At 41.3% G+C, this 11,475-nt stretch overlaps 1 protein-coding gene across 1 annotated transcript in view; it reads left to right on the top strand.

Annotated features, from left to right (window-relative positions):
- Window positions 1-2,221: 2,221 nt before the first annotated feature.
- Window positions 2,222-11,475, top strand: part of PRSS23 (protease, serine, 23) — a 20,153-nt gene continuing 10,899 nt past the window's right edge. Inside the window, exon 1 of the mRNA XM_011938487.1 lies at window positions 2,222-2,775. The gene's annotated coding sequence lies outside the window, so the exon portion shown is untranslated. The remainder of the gene's footprint in view (window positions 2,776-11,475) is intronic.

Here is an 11,475-nt window from a genome sequence, read left to right as displayed (position 1 = left end):
GCTAGAGTGAATTGGGGTTTTCCATTACTTGCATGTAAAAGCATCTTAACAGAAACAACATAGGGAGCTTTATATGAGAATTTGGGATACAGTGTTCTGGGTTTTCATCCTCTCTCCCAACACTCTGAACAGAGAATGTTACTTAACTGTTTGGAGCCTCAGGTTTTTGCCAGTAAAAAGAGGGATTTGAGTTACTACTGCTCAGGGTTATCCAGTCAAATGCAATAAGGAGTGGGAAGTATCTAGCACGTGGTAAATTATAAGTGATTATTATTAAGATGGACTCCAACTATATCAATGCCATAAGGACTTTTTTAAAAGTGCAAAAGTAAATTTGGTGCAAAAGTATTTGTGATTTTGGACCGTGAATTCTAAGTTATTATTGTTAAGCTCAAACACATCTTTATTAAACAAAATAGGAACCATTACAATCAACGCATTTTTGCCAACAAGTAATAAGTTTGTTTATTCCTGTAGTGTAAAAATCCGTGCTTCAGGATTCAGTGAACTCTTGGAGAGCATTTTCTGCATCCTGCTGGCCAAGGAAGCATTTTCCTGCAAAAGGTTGTCGAGATCCTTGAAGAAGTGGTAGTCGGTTGGTGAGAGGTCAGGGGAATATGGCAAATGAGGCAGAATTTCGTAACCCAGTTTGCTCAACTTTTGGAAGCATTTGTTGTGCAATGTGCATTCTGGCGACATCGTGGAGAAGAATTGGGCCCCTTTCTGTTGACCTTTCTGCAGGTCTTTCAGTTTTTGATGCATCTCATCAATTTGCTGAGCATACTTCTCAGATGTAATGGTTTCACCGGGATTCAGAAAGCTGTAGTGGATCAGACTGGCAGCAGACCACCAAACAGTGACTATGACCTTTTTTGGTGCAAGTTTGGCTTTGGGAAGTGCTTTGGAGCTAGAAGAATCTAGTTCCAACCACTGAGCTGGTCGTCATCAGTTGTCATATGAAATTCATTTTTGTCGCACGTCACAATCCGATCAAGAAGTGGTTCATGGTTAAATAGAATAAGAGAAGATGACACTTCAAAACGACGACGTTTTTTTCCCTCAGCTTATGAGGCACCTATGAGTGGGTACTTACTGAGCTTCTTCACCTCTCCAATTTGCTTCAAATGTCAAACAACCATAGAATAGTAGATGTTGAGTTTTTCAGCAACTTCTTGTGTCATTGTAAGAGGTTCAGCTTCAATGACTGCTCTCGGTTGTTGTCAACTTCTGATGGCCAGCCACTATGCTCCTCATCTTCAAGGCTCTCTTCTCCTTTGCAAAACTTCCTGAACCACTACTGCACTGTACCTTCGTTAGCAGTTCCTGAGCCAAATGTGTTGTTAATGTTGCAAATTGTCTCTGCTGTTTTATGACCCATTTTGAACTCAAATAAGAAAATTGCTTAAATTTGCTTTTTGTCTGACATCATTTTTATAGTCTAAAATAAATATAAAATAGCTAGTAAGTCATTAGCAAAAAAATTAAGAAATGTACATTAAAATGATATATAACATAACATTTAATAATGTATTCCAGTATCAAATGGCAAATTTCAACAATGCAAAAACCACAGTAACTTTTGCACCAACTTATACTATTTAAAACTATAACTTTACACAAAACCATTTTATTAGGTAACTCATTCTTCTCTTGTCAGGTAGGGATCAGAATAAATGCAAAGCTTGATACCTATCATGCTTAGATCAAGAATACCCAATCTTTGAGTGAACTTCATTTCCCTGAAGCTTGGAGATCATTGGGCAGAGGATGAAAGAGTTGATAATAAAATAACAGATTGTAGTTGGGGTTGGGGGACTGCTACCAAGACTGGAATTTGCCTTGAAGTCAGCAGTCAACCCTTCAAAGCTAGCTAACAAATCAAAGGCTTGTCATTTATTTGTTTTTAATTTTCCTGCAGGAAGGTTTTTAAGGATTTAAGAGTTCAATTTTATTGCACTGAGAGAGGGAGAGAGAGATTGCTATCTCTTGTCCTGAAAGAGCAAATAGCTTGAAAAACCTCCTTTTCCAAAATGCTATTTATACAACTCTGAGGTCATGGTAGTTTAGGTACTTTAGACTTCCTGGGTCTTCCTGGATTGCAGCCAAGTGACTTTTTCATTTTCACATTACAAGGAAAATTGCCATGTCATCTTGGAGTGGTGTCACATTGCTGGGAAGAGCCCATTTTTATTGGCAGCATGATCCTCAAACCACTGTATTACCTATGACCCTGCTGTTTGATGGAGTGGACCCACTTCTCGTCTGGAGACTCTATCCTCACCCTGCCTGCACACAATTCCCCAAACAGCACCTCTGCCAGCCTTGAGTAAAGAGACCAAATATCTGTGTGCTCCAGGAAAAGCCAGAAGACTCAAGATTGGCCCACTAAGAAAGTGTGAGGCTTGTGGGTGTAGTGACATAAGAGCAATTTATTAACAGTTTGGGTTTATGTCTTGATTTCCCAGGGGCAGGGATGATAATGTGAGCAACTACTTACAGATCCCACAGGATCTAGGGGCTTTTTCCCAATAATTTTAGTCTGCCGGAAACCGGGATAAAAAAGTCACTCCTCCTTGAAGGAAGTCCCTACCTGCAGCTGCTGGTGTCAGTACTGGAATCTCGTCCCAGTGTGACCTTCATTGCCTCTGCTAGTGTGACAGGCTCCACAGAGCTGTCACCCTGCAAACTCACCCTTTCTCCAGGAGAACAGGCACAGAGCTGCAGTGGGGGGTACCTGTGTGGCTTCCCTGTCTGACACAGATTTGCCTTCATGTGGTAAGTCCCACCTCACTCCCCCAGCTCCCAGGAAAGGGCTTTCTTAAACCAGCACAGCCCTAGAAGGGCCTCTCTTGTGTCAGATGGGAGAACCAGCCCTTGTGGCATTCTGCAGGGCTTTGAAGTGAAAAGAACAAGGATGATTATTCTTGTGGTTTCCCTAATCTGTGTGCTGAGGGCTGAAGGAGCCAGGTGATCCTGTGTTTGAAATAAAACAGGTTACTCTTCTGAAAAAGGAGGAAGCAATTTGCTTCTACAGGTACAAATCCCCCTGTTGAACCCCTGGGCCAGCCCCCTCTTGCTGGCTTTCAAATGTGACAAATTGGTGCCATTTCCAGTGATGGCTGTGAGGCACTCTTCACAAGCTCACTTGTTTTTCAGCAGCTCCCATCCCCACAAAGAGACAAAGGAAAACCTAGAGGCCTAGACTGTGGGGAAGAAGTGCCAGAACAATCTGCTGAAAGTTAAAAATAAATTTTAAAGTCAGCTCACTGCTGTCTGTTTTCAAGGTCAGACTAACTGATGATTTCAGTCAAAACAGCCAAACTAGCTTCCCTGTGAGTTCTGTTCAAAGTGGCTACCCATGGCACACCTGACGGCATCCATTCACGGCCCTGCTGCTCAGAGGGCCTGTGCTGCATGTGTAAGAGCTGCAAAATAAGCAATGCATGACATCTTCCTCAATCAGCTTTTATACCAGTAGCTATTCACAGAATTGTTATCAGTAGCTAAAATAATGTGAGAATCAGGCTCTGTGCAATATGCTAATATTTGGATGCATTTTCTAATGAAATCCTTATAATCTCCTTACAGCCCTGTGAGGAAAGTACTGGTCACTACCCCTATTTTGAAGCAGCTTTCCAAGTGTGCTAATTATTTTCTGTCTGCCTCCCTCCCATGAGTTCTCCAACCTTCACTACCCTGCACCGTGCCCAGAAGGCTGGTCCTTGTAGACAGCCAACCAGACTCCCTTGTGAGCTGACTTTAGTAGGCCTCGGGAGATCAGAGTAGGAAGAGAAGAGGTCAGGGTGCTTCTTTCCAACTCCCTCCATCCTTGGGGAGCCATTTCGTGCAGCAGCTGCAACTCTCTGGACTACCCGGCAATTGGAAGCAGGCTTCCCTCCAAGGTGCTCATGCTCACTGGACTCTGGGACAGCATTTTTTTTTTGCCTCTTGCCCAGAGGAGTGATGGCTTCTCACTGTTGCTAGACCCTGGATGCCTCTCTGGCTTGTTTGTTCCCTCTACTCTGTCTTCACCTCCATAAGTAGCCACTTCATTAAAGTATCTTCATTTGAACCAATCTAGGGTGAAATGTGCTATTGCCAAGACCCTGAATAATACACCCTGCCAAAAAAGGTGCAGGCCAGAGATGCAAACTCATGGTATTCAACAGTAGGGGAGAAGAAACATAAGCTGAAAATAAAACGAATACAATTACAAGAGCTATGAGAAAGTTATAGAAAGTGTTATGGGAAATCAAAGGCCAAGAAAAATACTTTATAGAAGATGTAACATTGTGTTAGGCCTTTGAAAAACAGAAGCTAGACAGATGGATATGAAAGAAAGAGTTTCAAGTATGACCAAAGACAGAAAGGCAAAAACACAGAAGTGGAGTAAACTTATGGATGATGTTTCTCAAATTCCATTCTTTTTTTGAGACAGAGTCTCACTTTGTCACCGAGGCTGAAGCACAGTGGTACAGTCACAGCTCACTGTAACCTTGACCCCCCAGGCTCAAGCCTCCCAAGTAGCTGGGACTACAAGCACGTGCCACTAGGCTCAGCTAATTTTTGTATTTTTTGTAGAGATGGAGTTTCATCATGTTGCCCAGGCTGGTCTCGAGCTCCTGAGCTCCAATTCTGTTCCTTAGAAGGCTACTATACTATGAAATGTTACTTCTGTATTGAAAAAAGAATTCCATGGTCAAATAAGAGTGGGCACCTTTGAGATAAACTTAACTAGACTTCTTTATGCAAGACTTCTCAGAGTATTTGAAATGGTAATATCCATATTTAACTACCTTTTCTAACAATTTATTGAACTCTTCCAGAAGTGTGGGAGGGAACAGAGTTTGAGAAACACATATTGTCCAACAGCACTCTATAATCCTGTGGAACTTCCTGGTAGAGCAACTCCGAACACCCTAGAGGGACCAAATTCAGAGCATACTGCAAAGAGTTCTGCAGAAAGTCAGTCAAATGTCATAAATCATGGACAAATGGCACCTAGAATGCCAACATGTAGCCACAGCATGAGTAGTGAAATGTAATTAGCAGACCAAGTGGAAACTGAATTTGTTATCTGACATGACCTGTAAGGAAACAATGGTAAACAGATCTTAAGCGGAAGTTCAGATTTACATTCTGGAGAGTGTGGGAGCCCCAATGGTAAAATATCATGTGCACTCACTGTGTCCTGTTCCTAGTGGCTGGCAAGCTAAATTATTTCTGATCTAATATTTTTAACTAATTAGAATTGTATTCATTAATTTATTTAATCATTTATTAACATTAAATAAGCCTTTGCAAAGAGCCAGGTTCTCTGTTAGACTATAGCAGAAAATTAGAAAGACTATAAAGGAAAACAAGACAGATTTCCTACTCATAAGGAGCTCTGGACGGCTTGAGTTTCAACATGTAAATACATATAATTACAACATAAGATATAACTTTAATACAACCCTCTAAAAAACATAAGTTAAACTTACAAATCTCATACCAAAGGGTTTGGAAGCCTTCAGAGAACAGCTGATATTTGAGCTTGAAGGATGAATAGAATTTTCCAGAAAGAAAAGGAGAAACTTCATAAAAGACCCAATTTCAAATATCCAGACCCCACACTGAACCACATGAAAGCTTACTCCTTATAAAAGAGTAAAGAGAGAATCCAACATTGATGGATAAATATAAACATAAAACAAGAATTTTCCATAAAAGATTTTTAAAGTTACAAAGATTTTAGAAAAAAATTCCAATATAAAATCTTCGTTTTCTCTTTTGTTCTTGATCATAAGATCCAGTATGCAAGTTAGAGTAGATCAGAGAAGCCCCATGCAGGTCACTGGAGACTCTTCAAATTTGACAAGAGAAAATGAGAAACACATAGTTATTCCAAAATGTTCCTAATATTTCAGTTTACCCCAGAGTATACAGGAAATTGTGAGTACTCAAGTCTATTTTTCTTTCTGATAATTTTAGATTGGCATATTCTAAGTAGGATTAAAGCTTTTCCTTGCTGTGCAGCTCTTTTTTTCCCATGATATGTACGAATATGAAAATTTAAGCCTACAACGATTTTATATGTTAAGCGTTTATATATGACACCTTCACATATTTACATTCAGAGTGCCTGACTACCTATGTTTCCAAAGACTTAAAATGAGTAATCTATACTTAACAAAAATAGAAATTTTTAGAAAGTTTTGAATGTAATACAAATATATTTGTTCTCTGTATTAAGTGCTGTAGAGATTTGAGTGGTTTATCTTGTTAAATTTATTTTTATTATGGAATTTTACTATGGGGGTTTTATTTTTTACCATAGAAAAATGTAAAGCCTGCATTATAAGAAAAATGTGGTTTTGCCCTAAAAAAAAATACTGACAAATATATAAACCTTGTAATATTCATGGTTCAATAGGTAATTGTTAAATGAATGAACTGATGGTACCACAGAGGAGATTGGAGGAGGAGACAAAAAATACAACCATGGCTTTCATTTGAATCTATAATTCTTCCTAAATTCAATATTAAAACTCTCTTGCCTATAGACCAGTCCGAAGACAACAAGATTTGGGGGTGTCAACAGGATTCCTGGGATAAATTTTTTCTTATAAAGTATGGATTAAACTTTTTAGCATTGATAATATTCATTTATTCAACAATTTTTGAAAACATTTATTGAGCACTCACAGTAATAGCAGCAGCAGTGATAGTAATGATAATAATTATAATAATAATAATAGGTATTGTCAATTTACAATTTACTTTATGCTGAGCTCGATGCTATGGGTTTTGTAATGATTATCTCACTGAAACTTTACAACAGCCCTAAATCAGTCCCATCGTGCAGATGAGAAAAGTGAGGCACAGAAGGTCACGTAACTTGCCCACATTCACCCATCAAATAAATGAATTCTAAGTTGAATCCAAGTCAGTCTGACCACAGAATTTCACATCCTTCACTATTCCAGGATCCCACGGTAGGCACCATGGGTGCCCCAAAATTTAAAAATGATGTGGATCATCTTCCCATAAGGATTCCTATGTCATAAGCTCATAGACTGTAACAGCAGGTTATCTGGGCTCTCTATACACAAGAAAGTAAGGCCAATGAGTGTGGTGATTTACCCAAGGTCACACAGCACCTCTATGGCTAAGACACATTTGGAATGCCCCATCCTGTGTTGACTTTCATTCCAATTCTCTTTGCACTCACTACACAGAGCCGAAAATCCCCACTTACTGACTAAACTACAAAATCCACATAATACTTTGTTATTATCATCAAAGAAATATGAAACCATATGGAAATGATTTTGAAATATGCCCATTTATCTTCTTAGAAATAATCCTTTTTGATAAATTTCAAACTGACTTAAATTGTTGAGGCTACATATGGATCTTGGTCTCATGAAAAATAAGCACTAAAATTGAGTTGAGGTTGAGTTTAGAGTTGGTGCTGGTCATGCCACCCTAAGTTTCCAAGTATCATTCAGTCCCATCTTGTTTCCTGCTTTGGGGTCATTTAACAGGTCATTATTGAGTTATTACATAACTGGAACAAAAGCAAGACAGAATCAAAAGGATACTTAGAGCTGGAATGACATCAGAAACTGATGCAACCTCCTTATTGTCCGCACGGGAAAAGGCAAGTCTGGGAAGCAATATAACACAATGGAATCTGGCAAAAGAATGGGGCAGACTGGGCAGAGGTCACAGCTGTGATCCTTTGTACTGTAGTGTGGCACCCAGTACACTATTTTAAAACTTTGAACCTCAGAATCCTCATCTACAGAATGAAGAAAATCATAGCTTCTTTGTCTTAAAGATTACACATAATAAAATATACTCCACAGTACCTGGCATATAGTATGCATTTACTAAGCATAGCTACAATTACAATTTAGTCCTAGTTCTGCTCCCTTAATTTATGCATTGATTTTCTCATCTATACAGTGGATATTTTTCTTGTCTATGTTACAAAGTAGTTTTGTGAACACAGTGAGATAATGTCCAGATCTTTACACTTTGAGCTTCAGCTAAAATTCTACCTCAGAGAAGCTTTCAGCACCTGCCAGAGTGGGAATTAATGATGCCCTCTTCCACGTTCTCTAGCTCACGTCTGTATCCTGATCCAGCCAATATCTTGCTTTCTCCTATATTTGATTTTGTTTATGTCCGTTGCATAAATTCCTCGAGCTGAGGGGTATTTGCTTTCTCTCCCCAACAGCCCAAATAACCTTATACAGAGTGGATGATCAGAAAATGTGTGGGCTTTGCCCTGAATGCATTTTCAACAACTCGATTGCTATGCATATAAAAAGTATTTGGGAATTACAATTATAGAGTTGAACTGAGTTCTTAAGAAGCAGTGAGGATTTCAGCTATGGTTCCCCCTACCCCTTCCCCGCCAGGGAGGGAAATGGGACAAGTACAAAAAGAAAAGCAAACCTCTAGGCTTAGCCTGAAGACATCTGCTGTTTACACTGGTCATTTGTCTCAGAGGTCAAAATACAGTTCTATCATCGTCCTTATGGCAATCGTGGTGACAATCTAACAGCCAGGAAGTAGCCTCTCATTTTACTCTTGGCAGCTCCGAGGAACAACAAAAGCCGGTGGTGCATGTTCAAACTGTGTGCCCCCGTGGGACATCTGTAGTTAGAGTCCTACCTATTAGCTCTTTGGAAAGTAGGCAGTAGTCCCTGAGACCAGCTGAGGGACTGTTGTGCTCCTGGGCCTTTCTGTGCCTCAGTTTTTCTCTCTGAATGATGGGAATAATCATCTTGTTCTCCATGACTCTACCTTGAAACACTGCAACTACTAGGAAAAAAAAAAAATGAGCAATGAATGTCAAAGCTGGTTGAGGTGGTACTGGAGGACTACACTCCAAGCAGAGCCAAGCGTGATAAATATAATAATTCCTAATATTAAGGGCTTGTTCCATGTAAGAAACTGTCAAAGCACACTATGTATATTCATTCAATTCTTAAAAGAACTCTATGAGAAAGTCCTGGTTTTACAGAGGAGGAAACGGAGGTACAGAAAAGTTAAGCGAAAAGCCACACAACTAGTTAGCATCAGACCCTGGTTTGGTACCCCATAGTCAGATGCCACTGGCCACTCTTATGTTGCTGTACGGTCCTCCTATTGCCATCTCTTTAATTTTGTGCCTAGCTCAGTGTTTTCCATGTAATAGGTCTAACTCAATATATATTTGTTGGATTGAAGTAACTCTAATACAACTTGAGCATGGTTGATAAATCTCTCCCTTCTTCTCCTCCTTCCAGCTATACCTCCAGTTCCTCTATTAAGATACTTACCTTTTAATGGTGTTTCTTCAGTTGGGAGCTACAGACCCTTAGAGTGCCTCAATTTAATTTTTAAAATGTTTATAATAAAATATAAATATAAACACATTCTGGATCATTGGGATGACTATCTCATACCAAGTACTGCCTCTTGATTGCAGCACCTGTGTGTACTAGTCTTTGGCAGCGAGAGTTACCACTTCACTTGCTATGTTAATAAGAAACAAACAGCACGAATACCTAAATAACGTATTAGAGTCCAGAGAAACCATTGCAATGACATATGGTGTGGGCAAAGGAGATGTGGTAGATGTGAACGAAGGAAAGAGGTGAGAGAATTGAGTCTGCATTGGGCACCTCACACATCATGAGAGTGGTAGAGCCACAGGGAACTCAAAGGTACCCACGCCTCAGCTGTCAGTACCATGCAATGCTGGTAGTTGTTCAGGAAACGTTACTAATTTCAATTTTATTATTCTGGAAGAAAATTTTTTATCTGTTTTGGTTTTATTTGTGAGTTGTTCAAAAGCTGTAACATAAGCTTATATCTGGTTTTGTGTCTGTGTGTGTTTTGAGACAGGGTCTTGCTCTGTCACCCAGGTTGGAGTGCAGTGGTGATCATAGCTCACTGCAGCCTCCACCTCCTGGGCTCAAGCCATCCTCCCACCTCAGCCTCCCAAATAGCTGAGACCACAGGCGTGTGCCACCACAACTGGCTAGGATTTTTGTATTTTTTATAGAGATGGGGTTTTGCCATGTTGCCCAGGCTGGTCTCAAACTCCTGACTTCAAGCAATCTGCCCACCTTGGTCTTCCAAAGTGCTATGATTACAGGCGTGAGCCACTGAGCCTGGCCTATGTCTATATATATTAAGGTGACATTTTAAAATAAAACAATTGAAGCCAAGCCTGGAAAGGTCTAAGAAAATTTTGCCCTTAAAATGGTGGAAAATATCAGTTTCCTTTCTATTTAAGAAACACCAGGCCGGGAGCAGTGGCTTGCGACTGTAATCCTTGCTGAGAAGGGAGGATACTTGAGCCCAGGAGGTGTACGCTGCAGTGAGCTATGATCCCGCTACTGCACTCAAGAATGAGCTACAGAGGGAGACCTTCTCGAAAAGAAAAGACAAGACCACAGAATAATGTGTTCAGGGCTTTCTTATTTAAAAGTAATTGCAAACACCAATGTATTAGACCTATCAGTAACACCTTGGTGTGAAATAGTACTTTACACCTTCCCTTTCTGAGAGCAGGCTTTGATAGGAGAAAGGAAAGCTAAGTAGCTTGATAGAAAGCATGGCTCAGTGCAAAATCTTGTCCTACCATTCAGTAGCTGTGTGACTTTGGGCAAGTCATTAAACCTCTCCAAACCTCCTGTTCCTTATAAAATTAGTGTAATCTCTGCACCTTCTTCACCACAATGGCCTATATGTAAAGCTAGTTGACAGAAAACGCACAATACACGGTAATCCATATTAAATACGAAGGCTCTAACACTAGGACCTTAAATGGCAAGGTCTCCAGCCTGGTTAGGAGAGGATTCCCCGCACACTCCCTACCCTGGCCCCCAACCACCACCACCAAGATACCGACCGCTTGGAGTGACTCAGGGAAGCAGGCCCACTGGACGAGGAGGTGGCTCCACCAGCTGGTGCCCCATGAAGAACTGAGGCCAGTGGGCTCGCCCGCCAGCCCGCCGCCCAGAAACTGCCAAACACCCCCGGTGCTTTGGGCTCCACGCAGAACACTGGCTGCTGTAAGGAAATGCAAAGCATTGGTGGCCCTGCCATGGGAATACAGGTTTCTGTTCTTTGGAGGCACCGGAGAAACTAGGAGTTCGGTCAACACCTTAAGGCGCTAAAAGCGTACGTGGGGGTGGGGAGCACACAGGTTCTGAGCAAATTCTTCAAATTTGCCCAGGGCTCCCCATGCACCAGGTGTGGCCCGCGTCCCTAGTTCTAGGCTGCTACGGGAGGGGTCGCCTTTTGTAGGGGACTTGGTCTTTTTGCGAGCTGGCAGCAGACTCCCAGCAGCGAAGGCCTTAGTCTTGCTCAGGAGGCCGCGCCCCAGACCCGGGGATGCGCGATGTTCAAAGGGTGACGGCGCGCGGGTCCCGGGCAGGAGAGACCGCCAGAGCCGGCGCTGCCTGGCGCCGAGAGGCCGGGACTGGC

The sequence above is a fragment of the Colobus angolensis genome, unplaced genomic scaffold, assembly GCF_000951035.1.
Source record: "Colobus angolensis palliatus isolate OR3802 unplaced genomic scaffold, Cang.pa_1.0 Scaffold174, whole genome shotgun sequence".
Classification (NCBI taxonomy): Eukaryota; Metazoa; Chordata; class Mammalia; order Primates; family Cercopithecidae; genus Colobus; species Colobus angolensis.
Note: the sequence above shows the minus strand (reverse complement) of the source record. Positions and strands in the feature narration are given on the sequence as shown.